An 18,014-nucleotide genomic window follows, 5' to 3' on the forward strand; every position below is an offset into this window, starting at 1 on the left:
TGCAGGCGGTTGGGAATTGAGTTGTCCTTCTCGTCCGCCTATCATCCCGAGTCCAATGGGCAGACGGAAAGGACGAATCAGACCCTTGAGCAAATCCTGCGGTGCTTGGTTTCTGCTCAGCAGGAGGATTGGTGTACGTTTTTGCCCCTTGCGGAGTTTGCATTCAATAGCAGAGTCCATCAGTCTACGGGAACTTAATTACGGGTTTCACCCTCACTTCGGGACCTTCTCTAGAGTGGATTCGGGGTGTCCAGGGGCCGACTCCGTCGTTCAGCATCTGGAGGAGGTGTGGAAGGAGGTACGGCGGTGCATCGTGATGGCTCAACAGTCCCAGAAACGCCAAGCGGACAAACGCCGTTCTCTGGGACCCCCCTTTCAGGTGGGGGACAAAGTGTGGCTGTCCACTCGGAATATCAGGCTCAGGGTTCCATCTGCTAAGTTGGGTCCTAAGTTTATAGGGCCCTATGAGATCATTGAAGTGATCAACCCGGTGGCCTTCCGGTTGCAACTGCCCCAGACCTTGCGTATTCCTAACGTATTTCATGCCTCCTTGCTTAAGCCATTCGTTCCTTCGGTGGTGGATTCTCAGACCCCTCCGGCTCCGATACTGGTGGACAGTGAGGAGGAGTATGAAATTCAGCGTATTATCGACTCTCGTTGGGTTCATAGTTCCCTCCAGTATCTGATTCATTGGAAGGGTTACGGTCCGGAGAACCGGTCCTGGGTGCCGACTCGTTCCGTGCGGGCCGATCGGTTAATTGCGGCTTTCTGACGAAAGTATCCTGGGAAGCCTGGGGGTCCGGTGGCCCCCCCTTGAGGAGAGGGTACTGTCATGATTCGCCTCCCTATCCACATGGCTAGGGGGGCGGAGCCTTCTCTCGGGCCTCACTTCCGACCCTGGATGCCTTAAAAGCTGACACTTCCAGTGAACCAGCACCGGCTATAAGCTTAGCTCTGCTTTGCCTGTGATTGCTGGTCCTGTGAGTGATATCCTGATCTGTCTGTTCCTGTGCCCCCGTGCCCTTGTCTGTGTTCCGTCCCCTGGTCGTCCCTCCTGTCCTGTGTCCCCCCTCCTATTTCCCCACTCGGTTGCTTCCTCCGGTATTGACCTTAGCCTGACTTTGACTTCGCTTCTGCTTGCTCCTCCGGTCCTGCTTCTGCCCGTACGGTGTTTGACCCAGCCTGTCTGACTATTCCTCACATACCCTGCAGTTCTGCCTCTCAGCTGTGCTGATTAGGCAGTGCATGAGAACGCTGTGCATTTCCTTCCTGGTTCTCATTGCTCTGTGTAGTGTTGTCTGCTGCAGAGCTCTGGCTCCCCCTGGTGGCAGCATTACATAAACATTTCTGACATGCATAAACAAAACCCCCAAAAAATAGTGACCAATATAGCCACCTTTCTTATGATGACACTCAACAGCCTACCATCCATAGATTCTCTCAGTTGCTTGATCTGTTTACGATCAACATTGCGTGCAGCAGCCACCACAGCCTCCCAGACACTGTTCTGAGAGGTGTACTGTTTTCCCTCCCTGTAGATCTCACATTTTACGAGGGATCACAGGTTCTCTATGGGATTCAGATCAGGTGAACAAGGGGGCCATGTCATTATTTTTTTAATCTTTTAGACCTTTACTGGCCATCCCCGCTGTGGAATAGTTGGATGCATGTGATGGAGCATTGTCCTGCATGAAAATCATGTTTTTCTTGAACGATACCAACCTATTCCTGTACCACTGCTTGAAGAAGTTGTCTTCCACAAACTGGCAATAGGTCTGGGACTACTGGGACCAGCCCATACCAGTACCCCACCTCCACTTTGCTGGCGTCGGATTCGGAGTGGAGCTCTCTGCCGTTTACTGATCCAACTTCTGGCCCATCCATCTGGCCCATCAAGAGTCACTCTCATTTAATCAGTCCATAAAACCTTTGAAAAATCAGTCTTAAGATATTTCTTGGCCCAGTCTTGACGTTTTATCTTATGTTTCTTGTTCAAAGGTGGTCGTTTTTCAGCCTTCCTTACCTTGGCCATGTCCCGGAGTATGGCACACCTTGTTCTTTTTGATACTCCAGTAATGTTGCAGCTCTGAAATATGGCCAAACTGGTAGAAAATGGCATTTTAGCAGCTTCACGTTTGATTTTCCTCAATTCATAGGCAGTTATTTTGCACATTTTTTGCCCAACACACACTTCTTGCGACCCTGTTGGCTATTTGCCATGAAACGCTTGATTGTTCGGTGATCACGCTTCAAAAGTTTGGTAAATTCAAAATTGCTGCATCCCTCTGCAAGACATCTCACAATAGAGTCCGTCAAATCTCTTTTATGACCCATTTTGCCAAAGGAAAGGAAGTTGCCTAATAATTAAGCACACCTTATATAGGGTGTTGATGTCATTACACCACACCCCTCCTCATTACAGAGATGCACATCACCTGATTTACCTAATTAGTAGTTGGCTCTCAAGCCTATACAGCTTGGAGTAGGACAGCATGTATAAAAAGTACCATGTAATCAAAATACTCATTTGCCTAATAATTCTGCACACAGTGTACAGTGTGTCCACCCATAGCCTGTCCACCGCCATTAACTTTAGAACGGCGACAGCTATAGGCATAGAAGTGGTGTCTATGTATAGTAAAGTAGCCATGCGCTTCGCAATGAAACCACCTATAGTGCCACCTGGTGGAAAACAACGGAGTTAGCATTTTTATTTCAAACACGGAACAAGATAGATAAAAAACGGGAATTACAAAGTTGTAGAGCATCATCAATTCAATATGAATCGACACCTAGCATACAGAAATGCTATGATATGAAACCCATGACCTCCCCAAAACATTGAATGCTGGTCACGAATATGATGCTCATTTAACTTTGATGCTCAAAGTGGCCACCATCAGCTGCAATGCACATCTGGACTCTGGACGGCATACTGTTTCTTGCTGCACGTAAGTGACACGTTTGCACAAGCATCTGTAATACATCGTCGTAGGTCCTGCAATGTTGGTGGAGGGGGTCACATACACTTGCTGTTTGATGCGACCTCACAGAAAGAAGTCCAATGGGGTCAGGTCAGGTGAGCGTGGAGGCCACTCACCATACCCAATGACTTGTAGGAAGGTCTCCATGAGGTATCGCTTCACATCTGCAGCCTTGTGAGTTTTACACATTCTAATCATAGCATTTCTGTATGCAAGGTGTCGATTCGTATTGAATTGATGATGCCCTATAACTTTGTAATTCTCTTTTTTTCTCTATCTCGTTTTGTTTTCAAGATAAAAATGGTAACTTCGTTGTTTTTCACCAGGTGGCGCTATAGGTGGTTTCATTGCGTAGCGCATAGATACTTTACTATACCGCGACACAACTTTTTTGCCTGTAGCTGCCGCCGTTGTCAAGTTGATGGCGGTGGACAGGATATGTCCACGCTTTGATCCAATTGATCCATCCAATGTATGGTCTATGTCCTTATATACCTTTGTTAGCATTACCTTGATAAAAGCTCTATGAGCTGAAACGTCAGTGTAGTTGATGAACCTTTTTTGCCTTGCAATAAAATCACCTGCAAAAATGTTTTTTCATTTCATATTTTCTTATTTGAGTGTGCCGAAGCTTGCTTTTCTATATTGACTACTATTTTTCTTCTGAGCACCTCTCTATTCCAGTAGTTAGTGCAGCCAGGCTGACTTTTTCTATAGGATATGGGTGGACACACTGTATACAAGTATGGGGATCTTCTACAAGGCAGCAGGATCATTACCAGGATGGGGTATCTTAGTAGAGAATTTGGGGACATTACCCCCATAACAGTGTCAGCAGCAGATCCTCACCCATTAACAGTGTGTCATGACCACATTTTTTGTTAAAAAAATTATTTTCCTATTTTCCTCCTCTAAAACCAGGCTACGTCTTATGATCCGGTGCGTCTTATAGTCCGAAAAATACGGTACCTGACCAGAATCCATTAAAAATTGTAAGGAAGGAACTAAAGCTCAGAGTAAATAGAGATAGCCCGCGATACCTTCAGGATTTGAAGAATGTGTGTTGAAGAATGAGCCAAAATCACACCTGAGCAATGGATGAGACTAGTTGCTCCATTCAAGAGGCATCTTGTAGCTGTCATCACCAACAAAAGTTTTTGAACAAAGTATTAAATTAATTTCAGTAAGCGTGTCCAATATTTTTTCCATGTGTCATTTCTCATTGTTATATGTAGGTCTTTAAATTTATGGACATCTATGGTTTGATTGGCTTGGTTGTTATAACTGGTGAGAAATTCATGTCAATAGCACCTTTAGAAATATACTTACTAAAACAATTAGCGACGTGGTCATTACTTATTTCACCCTCTTTTTGTATTCTTGAAACATATAAAATGCAGTTAAAATAAAAATGGCTTACAAAAGTAAACTAAGCAATGATTCAAATAGAAAAAAAATATAAATTATTGACATTTTATTTTCTTGCTACTAACCAAGGTTAAACAGCAGATATATAAAACAAAATTATGACAGCAATCTCCAGTCAAAGCTAGCTAAAGCATCAAACTCTTACACTTAATAGAAAGGTATTTATTATATGATGCAGTTAATCATTTACACTCAATACCCCAGAGCTTAGCATTCCCCAAATGTTTCTAATAAACAATACAATTAAAAATGAACATTTATGCAGATTTATTTTCACATTTATCAAGGCATTTATTCCTTTTACTTATATAGCACCATCATATTCTGCACCCTTTACAAATATTGTCATCACTGACCCCACTGGGGTTTACAATCTAATTTTTTTATCAGTATGTCTTTGAAGTGAGGGAGGAAACTGGACCACCCAGTTGAAAACTAAACATGTGGAGATCATATAGATGTATGTTGCAGATTTTGTCTTTGGTGGGATATTAACCCAGGAATATAGACGAGCAAAACCAAACTGTAAAGTTCGGGGTCCATACTGAACACAAGGTACTGAACCCCGAACACAGACTTTTGACTGTATATCCTGGTCCTGTACGGGTTTTTCACCAGAATAAAGCTTGTTAAAATGTTGCAAAATAGCCAATCAGCAAGCTTTTTCTCACAGGGGAGTACGGATGGAACAGGGGCTCCTAGGTTGACCCTAAAACTGGGGCCTCTCTGCTGTCCCTTATCTCGAAGGTATGCAAATCAAAAAGGTCCAGCAAGACAAAACAATCACTCATCTTGGGGAGACCAGCCAGAGAAAACACTGCCCGCAGCCAGCGAGGGCGCTCAACACCGTGAAATCCTAGGTGCATTTCCCCCTGGGAAGTATGCAAATCAAACAGCTTGTGTTTTCTCTGGCTGGTCTCCCCAAGATCATAGATTGTTTTGTCTTGCTGCTCTACTAGACATTGCTCCCACCTAGCCAGAATCCTACTCCACGCTGATGAAAGGCAATACCCTGAAACAGCTGTCTGTGGATGGATATCTGGCCTTGGTATTTCCCTTGTCATATCTTTAAACTTGTCAAGAGCTGGATATTGACTAAAAAGGCGACTTAATATGGTGGTTATGGTGGTCTCCTAAAAAGAGCCACTCCTTGGCTAGGTCCTTCCCGGAGGGATATCTGGCTATTTTCCGTGTCGAGACTCCTAATAGAGACTGCATACTTCCCAGGGGGCAATGCACCTAGGATTTCACTGTGTTGAGCGCCCTCGCTGGCTGTGGCCAGTGTTTTCTCTGGCTGGTCTCCCCAAGATCAGTGATTGTTTTGTCTCGAAGGTAGACTTGATGGTAGCCAGGTTCGAGCCTCCAATGTGGCCATTTCTCCTGTCCAAGCCCTAATACTATTTCCCCCCAACCAGGGAACAGCCGGAAACCCAGTCACCAAAACCCAACAAATAATAATAGACAAGGGTAGACAAAAACTCATGCACACTGCACTCAAACACAAAGGAGGGGCAGTATGTGAACTGGGGAGTAACTCAAATGTGATAGGAAATAAATACACAACTAAAGGACTCAAACACCACTCTGAACCGCAACTTGAAGATCACCATACAACTGGCTAATCACAGGAAAAAGGAAGCCAAGAGCTATAACTGGCAAACAGCCCCAGAATCCACACCCTTATAAAGGCTGGAGATGGTGCTCAGCAACTTGAGATCTCAGTAGTTAATTAACTTCCGCTGTACTGGAGAGCAGTGAAGCCAGAACCAGCCGACACCCATGACAGGCTGTGCAACTAAAGAATCCCAGGCAGTTTGTTGGACTCTGCAGTATGAACAGAGTCTTACACTTTTAGGCAGTGGCCACTTCCGTAACCATCACCTTTGACTGGCCAGGGAAATCACTGTAAAAAAAATGTCAGCTATAAATGGAAGGTAAATGGTAGTAAGAGCAGGATAGTTATACATACCGTGTTTCCGGAGGATCCCAGTGCAGTCAAAGTCTCATCCGGGCCCGCTAATTAAGGTTCATCAATATTGACTACTTGCCCCCTCTGTGCCAGTGTCTGTGATTGGTTGTAGACTGCTATACACACCCCCCACCCTGTGTCCACGTCTGTGATTGGTTGCAGTCAGTTTGCTGTATAGTAGTGTAAAAATAAATAAATACAGTCATATGAAAAAGTTTGGGCATCCCTATTAATGTTAACCTTTTTTCTTTATAACAATTTGGGGTTTTGCAACAGCTATTTCAGTTTCATATATCTAATAACTGATGAACTGAGTCATATTTCTGGATTGAAATGAGGTTTATTGTACTAACAGAAAATGTGCAATCCGCATTTAAAAAAAATTTGACCGGTGCAAAAGTATGGGCACCTCAACATAAAAGTGACATTAACATTTTTTAGATCCTCCTTTTGCAAAAATCACAGCCTCTAGTCGCTTCCTGTAGCTTTTAATGAGTTCCTGGATCCTGGATGAAGGTATATTTGACCATTCCTGTTTACAAAACAATTCCAGTTCAGTTAAGTGTGATGGTCGCCAAGCATGGACAGCATGCTTCAAATCATCCCACAGATTTTCAATGATATTCAGGTCTGGGGACTGGGATGGCCATTCCAGAACATTGTAATTGTTCCTCTGCATGAATGCCTGAGTAGATTTGGAGTGGTGTTTTGGATCATTGTCTTGCTGAAATATCCATCCCCTGCGCAACTTCAACTTCGTCACTGATTCTTGCACATTATTGTCAAGAATATGCTGATACTAAGTTGAATCCATGCGACCCTTAACTTTAACAAGATTCCCGGTGCCAGCATCGGCTACACAGCCCCAAAGCATGATGGAACCTCCACCAAATTTTACTGTGGGTAGCAAGTGCTTTTCTTGGAATGCCGGTTTTTTTTTTTTTTGGAACGCCTTTTTGTATGACCAAACAACTCAATCTTTGTTTCATCAGTCCACAGGACCTTCTTCCAAAATGTAACTGGCTTGTCCAAATGTGCTTTTGCATACCTCAGGCAACTGTTTGTGGCGTGCTTGCAGAAATGGCTTCTTTCGCATCACTCTCCCATACAGCTTCTCCTTGTGCAAAGTGCGCTGTATTGCTGACCAATGCACAGTGACACCATCTGCAGCAAGATGATGCTGCAGGTCTTTGGAGGTGGTCTGTGGATTGTCCTTGATTGTTCTCACCATTCTTCTCTGCCTTTCTGATATTTTTCTTGACCTGCCACTTCTGGGCTTAACAAGAACTGTACCTGTGTTCTTCCATTTCCATACTATGTTCTTCACAGTGGAAACTGACAGTTTAAATCTCTGAGACAACTTTTTGTATCCTTCCCCTGAACAACTATGTTGAATAATCTTTGTTTTCAGATCATTTGAGAGTTGTTTTGAGGAGCCCATGATACCACTCTTCACAGGAGATTCAAAAAGGAGAACAACTTGCAAGTGGCCACCTTAAATACCTTTGCTCATGATTGGATACACCTGCCTATGAAGTTCAAAGCTCAATGAGGTTACAAAACCAATTTAGTGCTTTAGTAAGTCAGTAAAAAGTAGTTAGGAGTGTTCAAATCAAGAAATTGATAAGGGTGCCCATACTTATGCACCGGTCAAATTTTGTTTAAATGCGGATTGCACATTTTCTGTTAGTACAATAAACCTCATTACAATCCAGAAATATTACTGAGTCCATCAGTTATTAGATATATGAAACTGAAATAGCTGTTGCAAAAACCCAAATTGTTATAAAGAAAAAAGGTTAACATTAATAGGGGTGCCCAAACTTTTTCATATTACTGTATGTCATTATAAAAATGATGTAGGCTCCCGCCATTTTTTAATAACCAACACAGGTAAAACAACCTGCTCACAGCCTGGTTCCGTGTTGGCTGGTGATGTCCCAGAATTCAGCAGAGGTCACACCCATACTCCCCCACTGCTTTCAGTGAAAGGGCTGCTGGACTGTCGGAATGCGGGTCACATCAAGCACTAGATTAGTAATGGGATACATCTATGAGACAGGTCCCCCGTTGGCTGATGATGTCACTCAGTTCAGCGGAGATCATAATCAGGCTGCCTGTTGGATTGCGAGTCACCGCTCATATTACCCTGATTACCACTGCACAAGTGAAGTTGCGATGAGCCTAGTAATGTGATGTGCAAATTCTGGGCAGCTGCGGGCTGGCATTTTTAGGCTGGAGGGGCTAATATTTATGCCTCCTCCCTTCCTAATAATACCAGCCCGCACCTGTCTGCTTTACTGTGTCTCGATGTTAAAAATGGAGAACTCTGCATCTTTGCTTTCCCTCTATTTTGATATCCAGTCACTGTAAAGCTCACAGGTAGGGATGCTGCCTGCAACTATTGTTTTACCCCCTACTGGCTATCAAAATATGGTGGGAAATTACGTCATTTTTTTTTAAAAATAATTTATTTATTTTTACACTAATATACAGTAAACTGACTGGAACCAATCACAGATGTGAACACAGGGTGGGGAGTATGTATAGCAGTCTGCAACCAATCACAGACACTGGCACAGAGGGTCGATGAGAGAAGCAGTGAATATTGATGAACCTTAATTATCTGGTCTGTAAGAGAATCTGAGTGCATCGTGATCCTCCAGGAAACACTGGAAAATATGGTACATGTAGCTAATCTGCTCTTACTACCGATTAACTTCCATTTTCAGCCCCCTAGCGCTTACTACGGCCATCTTACAGCCCTAAACGTCTTATGCCCATTGACTTGTATGGGGTTTGTTGTTTGTGAACAAGCGCTTGCCAAACCCAGTTTTTTTTCCCCTTGCTAGTTCTGCGAACTCGAATATCCACAGTTTTGCTCATCACTACCCAGGACGCCAGAGTTGCAAAGAAGCAGCACAAACCATATTGGGGAGTATCAAGATGCCTCTGTCACGCTCCCCGGGTCCCCTGTCACGCTCCCCGGCTCCCCTGCCACACTCCCCGGCTTCCCTGCCTCGCTCCCCGGATCCTCTGCCAGGCGTCCCCCGCTCCACAGCCTCCATGCCCCATCACCTGCGGTCCCCAGGCAGCCCGGTCCCCGCTCCCGGCGCCCGTCGACAACTCTGCTTCAGCCCGGCTCTCCTGCCTCCTGTTCACCACTCCCTGCTCTGGCTTCTGGCACCCGGGCCTCGCGCATGCGCATTAGGGCGCGCGCGCGGTCATTGACCCTCTCTTAAAGGGCCAGTGTCCTCCAACAGCATATTGAAGAATCAGGTACAGGGTATATAGGGGGATCCTTTCCAAGTGGGCGGGGCCTGTTCTTCATGTTTTGCTAACCTAGGAGTCAGGTCTCCTTGTGTCTTGTGGTATACTTACCTATCTCTCTCGTAGAGCCGCTCCTGCCTCGCCAACCGGTCCTGACGATACCCGAACCCCGAACGGTGACTGTCTGCCATCCCGTCAGTTCATACCATCTCCGATCCCTGTGGTGACCCGTCTTCTCGCTCCGTCGGTTCCGGACTCTGCCTGACGTCATCTCGGCCTCCGAACCTGAGCTCCGTCACCCGGACTACCTTCAGTGACTCCGTGGTCCCAGGGACTTCTCCACTCCTCTGAACGGACTGTCCTGCTACCTGTAGTGCTCCGGCTACAGGGCACCTTGCCTTCGGTGAGGTGTTCAGCCCAGTGGATCCACCTCCTGGGTCTGCCCGTCCACCTGGCCCTAACAGCCTCTGAGCATCATGACTATTGTGCCATTCTATTACATATCAATCTTTTTATTTTTAGATTTGTGACATCAGAATTAATGTTAAGGAGGGTTCAAAAGCCTTTCTCTACCAATTCAGCCCAGAAAAGAGCACTTCAGCATTATGGACTGTTTTTTTTTTATCTACCATTGAAGGTACGGTCGCCTTGAGGACTTCAACATTAATGGTGCCTCTATCATTAGACCCTCCAGAAAACCTGCTTTCTGCTATCAAACACAAAATTACTGACCTACCTGAAGGTTGATCTAATGCAAGGGTCTTAAACGCAGCTGAGTATAAGGGGTACTTTGCACACTGTGACATCGCTAGCTGATGATAGCGATGACGAGCGCAATAGTACCCACCCCCGTCGCACATGCGATATCTTGTGATAGCTGCCGTAGCGAACATTATCGCTACGGCAGTTTCACACACACATACCTGCCCTGCAACGTCGCTCTGGCTGGTGACCCACCTCCTTCCTAAGGGGGCGGGTCGTGCGGCGTCACAGCGGCGTCACACGGCAGGCGGGCAATAGAAGCGGAAACGTAAACATCCCGCCCATCTCCCTCCTTCCGCATAGCCGGTAGAGGCAGGTAAGGAGATGTTCCTCGCTCCTGCGGCTTCACACATAGCGATGTGTGCTGCCGCAGGAACGAGGAACAACATCATATCTCCTATTGGTGCGACATTATGGAAATGAACGACGTGACACAGATCAGCGATTTTTCACACTTCTGTGCTCGTTCGTCGTCGCACCTAGGATTTACACGTTGCGATGTTGCTACCGGCGCCGGATGTGTGTCACTTTCGATTTGACCCCGACGATATCGCAGTAGCGATGTCGCAATGTGCAAAGTACCCCTGAGGGTTGACATAGAAAAATTTTGCAGGATAAAGTGACATTTTTAGTGGTACCTTAATATTTTTCTATACACCTTTTGATAACTTTTTTATAACATTTTTCCCTCGTTTCTTATAATTTTTTTTTAAATGGCATTCATGATATAGTTTATGGTACAATTTTACAGATTGGATCATTAAGAAAGTGGTGATAACAAATGTGTACTTTTTTATTTTAGTTTATTAGTTTAATTCCTTGCAAAAAGGAAGGGTTTAGGTTCATGGAGAACTTGGCCGACTTCTGATTCGGCTACAGGTTCTACCGTAGGCCCGGGATGCAACACAATGTGAGGGGTGCAGCTGTGCTGGGGGATAAAATGGTCAGATGCATAGAGGAGATTTTAAACTAGGATTTAACACCTTCACAACCGGCCGATTTTTCGCTTTCCGTTTTTTTTTTCACAATTCTTCTTCCAAGAGACGTAACTTTTTTATTTTTACGTCATCATGGTCATGTGAGGGCTCATTTTTTGCGGGATAAGCTGTAGTTTTAAATTAAATCATAAGTTTTACTGTATAGTGTACTGGAAAACAGAAAAAAATCGAAATGCAGAAAAAATTCAAAAAAGTGCGATAGCACTATTGTTTTTGAGATGTTTATTCACTGTGTTCACTATATGGTAAAACTGATGTTTGGGTGTGATGCTTCAGGTCAATGCGAGTTCGAAGACACCAAACAGGTTTACTGTTATATAAAGGGATAAAGAAAAATTAGAAGTTTGACCGAAAAAAGTGGTGCACGTTTTACGCCATATTCCGTGACCTGTAGCGTTCTCATTTTTCGGGATCTATGGCTCAGTGATGGCTTATTTTTTGCGTCCGAGGCTGCCGTTTTTAACTGTATCATTTTGATGCAGATGCTACATTTTGATCGCCTGTTATTGCATTTTGCGCAAAATTCATGGCGACCAAAAAACGTAATTTTGGCGTTTGAAGTTTTTTGCCGCTACGTCGTTTACTGATGAGATTAATTGATTTTATATTTTGATAGATCGGGCATTTCTGAACACGGCGATAACAAATATGTGTATGTTTGTTATTTTTTTAACCCTTTAATTTTCAATAGGGCGAAAGGGGGGTGATTTGAACTTTTAGGTTTTTTATTTTTTTTATTTGTTAAAACTTTTTCTTAACTTTTTTTTATTTTACTAGTCCCCCTAGGGAGCTATATGGATCAACAATCCGATCGCTCTGCCATATCTGCTGAACACAGCTATACAGCTGTAAACAGCAGATATGCTCATTTTCTGCATCACTCAGCTCCGGGCCAGGTGAAACCGAAAGTAATTCATGTGCGCTACAGGAGTCATCACATGACCCTGTGCTGCCATGACAACCACCGGAAGTCATGTGATCTCATCACATGACTTCCGGTATCGGCAGGTGAGTAAATGTTTACCGCCTATGCCGTTATAATGGCGCTGTCACATATTGACAGCGCCATTTAAGGGGTTAAACAGCAAGAACAGACAACGATTCTGCTCGTGCCTGGCAGGCACACGTCAGCTGTGAAAATCAGCTGAGATGTGCGCCGATCGCGGCAAGCTGCTGACAGCAGACCGCGAGCAGTAACACTATGACCGCCAGGATGTAATACTACTGCCCGCGGTCATTAAGGGGTTAACGGTATTGGATCAAATAAGGGGAAAGATGGACCAGATAGAGACAGTGAGATAGTAGGGGTCAATGAAGGTTTAAGAGGGCTGGGACTTGCAAAGGAAGTAGGGAGATGAGGATTAAAGAATATGATAATAGTGTTAAATGTCTGCTGGCAAATGCAAGAAGTCTTGCAAAAAAAATGAATGAATTGGAGACTCTTATGTCAACCATGGATTATGATGTGGTATGCATTACGGAGACCTGGCTGGATGAGAGCCATGACTGGGTGACAAACGTAGAGGGTTACAGTACATTCAGAAAGGAGAGGAAAGACAAAAAAGGTGGAGGGTTGTGCTCAATGACAACGTAGTGGGGAGTTGTGAAAATGTAAAGTATGGGTAATGCACACAGGGAGGGGAATAATGGAAAGTTGCTAATTGGAGTTTGCTATAAGCCTCCTAATATAGCTGAAAAGGTAGAGGATGAAATGCTGCAACAAATTGGAAAGGCAGCAAATAATAAAAATACTAATAATCGGGTCCTTATTATGGGGGATGACATTCAGTGGGACATAGAATCTTTGGCTTGTGCTAAAAGCTGTAAGATCTTATTTACAATTCCAGACAATTACCTCTCTCAGATGGTAGATGAACCGACCAGGCAAAATACTTTGCTAGATCCTGGTCCTCTCAAATAGACCAGATAAAATTTTAGATTTACAGGTCTGGGAGCACTTGGGCACCAGTGATCATAATATTGCAAGCTTCAAAGTAATATTTAACAGAACATTTCAAAGAGGAAATGGTAAAACCTGTAATTTTAGGAAAGCTGATTTCAATAAATTAAGAGAAGAGCTTAACCGTAGATTGGGACAATGTCATGTTAACTGGGGATACTGAACATAAATTGGGCAATTTTAAAGATATACTACTAAAGTCCTGTAAAAAATTGACACCCTCTGGTAACAAAATGTCCAGGAATAAAAAGACACCACTATGGATAAATAAAACAGTACAAAGTATAATAAACAGCAAAAACAAAGGGCATTCAAAATCTTGACGGCTGAGAATACAGAAAACGCATTTCAGGAGTATAAATATCGAATTAGGAAATGTAAAAAAGAAATCAATCTATAGTGATAGTCAGTGATGTACCTCTGCTGTCAAGAAAGCTATACCACCTCTCCATTCTACACCACCTCTCCATTTCTACTATCCAGTTTTTAACTGCAACAAACAGTGTCCAATTTGTTCACAAACAAAATGAGTGGCAAAAGGTCAGATGCTGGTGGAAAGGGGAACAGGCGTGTTGGAAAGGGAAAAAAAGTTTGTGTCCGTGGGGTAGGGGTTAAAGCAACAGTAACATCTGCTGAAGAAAGACCCTCTTCCAGCCAAAGTAAGATGCCTACTACTTTCTGTGGACAATCTGATATGATCCCTTTGTTACGGAAACGACCATTTCTGTTAAAGTTAGATGATGCACAAAAACAGCAGATGCTTGAATGGATCTCAAGTGCTCTATCAAGTGGCCTCTCCTCTACCTCAACTTCAACATTCCAAAGACTCCAGTCCTCTGAGTTGTCACCCCAATCGCACTTGATTTCAACCAGCTCTCAAGTCTCCACCCGCCCTGCAGAGTATGGGGTAACAGAGATGGTTGAGTCTGCAGAGCTGTTAAGTCACACAAAAGCCTGGGAATCAGAGGTCTGCTCCAAAGCTCCGGTGAGTCCAGACAAGGAAATGATCACCACTGATGCCCAGAAGCTTTGTAAATCAGATTCAGGCCTAGATGAAGAAAATTCTGAGCATAATGTAGACCCTCATTCCCAAACTGTAACTACTCTAGGTGGAGACAATGAGGAACATGCTGATGACGATGAGACTCAGATACCTGACTAGAACGACAACTTAAGTATTCAGTCAGGGCAGGAAGAGGTTGGCTCTGAGGACAAGGGAAGTGCAAACATACAGGGTGATGATGAGGTTGTAGATCCCACTTACTGTCAACCCACAGTCAGGCAGTCGATGAGGTCAGCAGAGGAGGTGGAGGACGATGCTACTGATGACGAGGTTAGGTTGCGCCTTCCTGGACAGCGAAAGAGTACTGGAAACACGTCAACAACTGCATCCTCAGCCACAACTCTGCCTCTGAGAAGAAGTCGGGGTGGCTCTGAAGGTCGCATGGGCTCTAAGCCTAAGCCTTGCCTAGCCTGGTCCTTTTTTGAAATCGCAAAGTATCTCCCAACTCATGTCATCTGTAAGATTTGTCGCCAATCTCTACGTAGAGGCCAAAAACTCACTAGTTTGAGTACTTCGTCCATGAACTGTCACATGGATATGAAGCATAAGTCGCAGTGGGAAGCTCACTGTGCTACAATGCAGCCTAGCGGAGCGGGCCAACCACCATTTGTCCCTTCAAGTGCATCCTTGTGCTCTTCATCCACTATGACTGTGGGGACAGCAGTCACACATGATTTTGGACACAGACCTTCCACCTCTTTATCCGCAACAGGCAGTGTGATTGGCAGGTCGTCAGTTGTTTTGGAAGTGGAAACCCACTGCTGGTGTTGGGCTCTCTCAGACATCGAAAGCACCACCTTTGGATGAAGGCAACATTATGTCTCCACCTTCACTTTTCTCACAGACTAGTAGTTTACCAGGGACACCCTACTCAACGCCGTCTCAGCACAGCAGCCAGCCCTCGGTCCCTCAGATGTGGACAAATAAAAGACCATTTCCTTCTAGCCATGACAAAGCTAAGAGGTTGACTTTAAGAATCTGCAAGCTGTTGGCTACAGAAATGCTGCCTTTCTGCCTGGTGTACACACATGATTTTCGAGACCTTATGTCTATTGCAGTGCCCCAGTACCAGATGCCCAGTCGCCACTACTTCTCCAAGAAAGGTATGCCAGCGCTACACCAGTATGTCGCACACAACATCACCGCTTCCTTGAGAAACTCTGTGTGACAGTGTGCATTTCACCACAGATACTTGGACCAGTAAGCATGGACAGGGGCGTTACATGTCGCTGACTGGGCACTAGGTAACTATGGTGAGTGATGGAGGAGGGTCTGCTGTACAAGTCTTGCCATCCCCACGAGTTGTGCGTCAATCCTCTGTATGTAGAAGTTCCTCAACTGCTTCTGCCTCCTCCACCTCATCTGGGTCCTCCACCTCCGCACAAAGCCTGTCTGGTAAGGCCACCCGCGTTGTAACTGTGCACAAGGAATCCCGCACACCTCCTTACTATGCTGGCAGCAGAGCTCCATTGGAATCAGGCGGTCTTTACGTTGAAATGTCTGGGAAATGTGAGTCACACAGTTGAAGAGTTGTGGTCAGCTCTGGACACCGAGTTTCATCAATGGTTTTCTCCACTCAACCTGCAGCAAGGGAAGGCCGTGTGCGACAATGCTGCAAACCTGGGTGTGGCCCTTCACCGGGGCAATGTGACACACGTGCCTTGTAAGGCTCACATGTTGAATCTTCTTGTCCAGCAATTTTGAACCCACTATCCCGGCCTAGATGGGCTTCTGCAGAGGGCATGGTCACTATGTGCTAACTTCCGCCATTCACACCTCTCAGCGGAACGACTTGCTTCACTCCAGAAGTCTTTCGGCCTGCCGGTTCACCGGCTGAAATGCGATGTGCCGACACGCTGGAATTCGACTCTCCACATGTTGCAGCGATTGTAGCAGCACCGCTGAGCCCTGGTGCAATACGTTATGACATATAGCCTGGGCCAACATGATCCAGTGGTGGAGCAGATCATGCTGCTGGAGTGGTCTCAGATCAACGACCTATGCACCCTTCTGCACAGTTTCGACATGGCGACGGAGATGTTTAGCGCTGACGATGCCATTATCAGCATGACAATTCCAGTCATTTACATGCTGAAGCACACTCTAAACAGTATTCGGAGTCAGGTGGTGGGACAAGAGGAAGGGGAGGAAGTACAGTAGGATTCATATGCGGAAGGGATACCAAGATCTACAAGGTCCAGATGGTCAGCAGCACCAAGGCGACAGGCATGGGACGGTGGGGGAGTGGGATTAACAAGGGCGCATGGTAGCAGCCAAACAGTTGAGGAAGGTGCAGGAGCCCAGGAAGAAATGGAGGTCGAACTGGTGATGGGCATGGAAAACTCAGGAGATGAGAGAGACCTTAATCACATTTCTGTTGTGCGAGGTTGGGGGGAGAGGGCAGAAGAAGGAAGCATGATTTCCACCTCGCCGCCACCAACACAACAAGGACTTGCTCCTCCTGAATGCGCAAGACACATGAGCGCCTTCTTGCTGCACTACCTACATCATGACCCTCGGATTATCCGAATTAGAAGTAATGCTGACTACTGGGTTGCCACACTCTTAGATCCTCGGTACAAGTCAAAATTTGGCGAAATAATTCCTGACATAGAAAGGGATGCACGTATGCAGGAGTATCAGCAGAAGCTGTTACACAATATTAGCTTGGCTTTTCCACTAAACACCAGTGGTGCACAGAGTGAATCTCACAGGAGTATCTCCAAGTGAACATCGATGCTATGACTGTGCAACTGGAGCCCTGCTCATTTTGGGCTTCCAATCTGGAAAAATGGCCTGAGCTCGCCACTTACACCTTGGAGATCTTGTCATGTCCCGCAGCCACGGTTCTCTCGGAATGTGTATTCAGTGATGCTGGGGATGTGCTGACAGATGAGTGCACGCGTCTGTCCAGTGACAATGTGGACAGACTAATGTTCATCAAGATGAACAAATCTTGGATCCGCAATGACTGTTTTACCCCTGTGTCATCCTGGGGAGAGTAAAGGCTTGTGGATTTTTGATTGTGCTTCATACAAATCAACATTTGAAGTTTGCTTCTGTGGGACAATTGATGCCACTTAAGTGGTGTCTGTGGCCACATTTTTGGAAAAAATGGAGACTCTTGTTGGAGTCCACTTGCTGTGTTTTAAATGATCCAAGATAAAGAAGTCATGAATCCACAAGGACTTTTCTACTCCTGTGTCATCCTGGGGAGAGTAAAGGCTTGAGGATTTTTGATTGTGCTTCATACAAATCAACATTTGAAGTTTGCTACTGTGGGACAATTGATGCCACTTAAGTGGTGTCTGTGGCCAAATTTTTTTAAAAAATGGAGACTCTTGTTGCAGTCCACTTGCTGTGTTTTACATGATTTAAGAAGGGCACGACATGCCTACAGTATATCTGTGTCTTCTCCTCCTTTTACTCATCCAGCTCTTTTCTTTCAGCATGAGTATAGGTACTTGTCACTTTTCCATGTGTTTGTGGTGTCTTCTGAGTTGTTTGTCACCATTTGGACACCTTAGAAGGTGTTTTCTATGTGTTTGTATGTGTTTGTGTCTGCCTGCCATTGTTTTCA

This window comes from Anomaloglossus baeobatrachus, chromosome 7 (genome assembly GCF_048569485.1).
Source record: "Anomaloglossus baeobatrachus isolate aAnoBae1 chromosome 7, aAnoBae1.hap1, whole genome shotgun sequence".
Taxonomy (NCBI): domain Eukaryota; kingdom Metazoa; phylum Chordata; class Amphibia; order Anura; family Aromobatidae; genus Anomaloglossus; species Anomaloglossus baeobatrachus.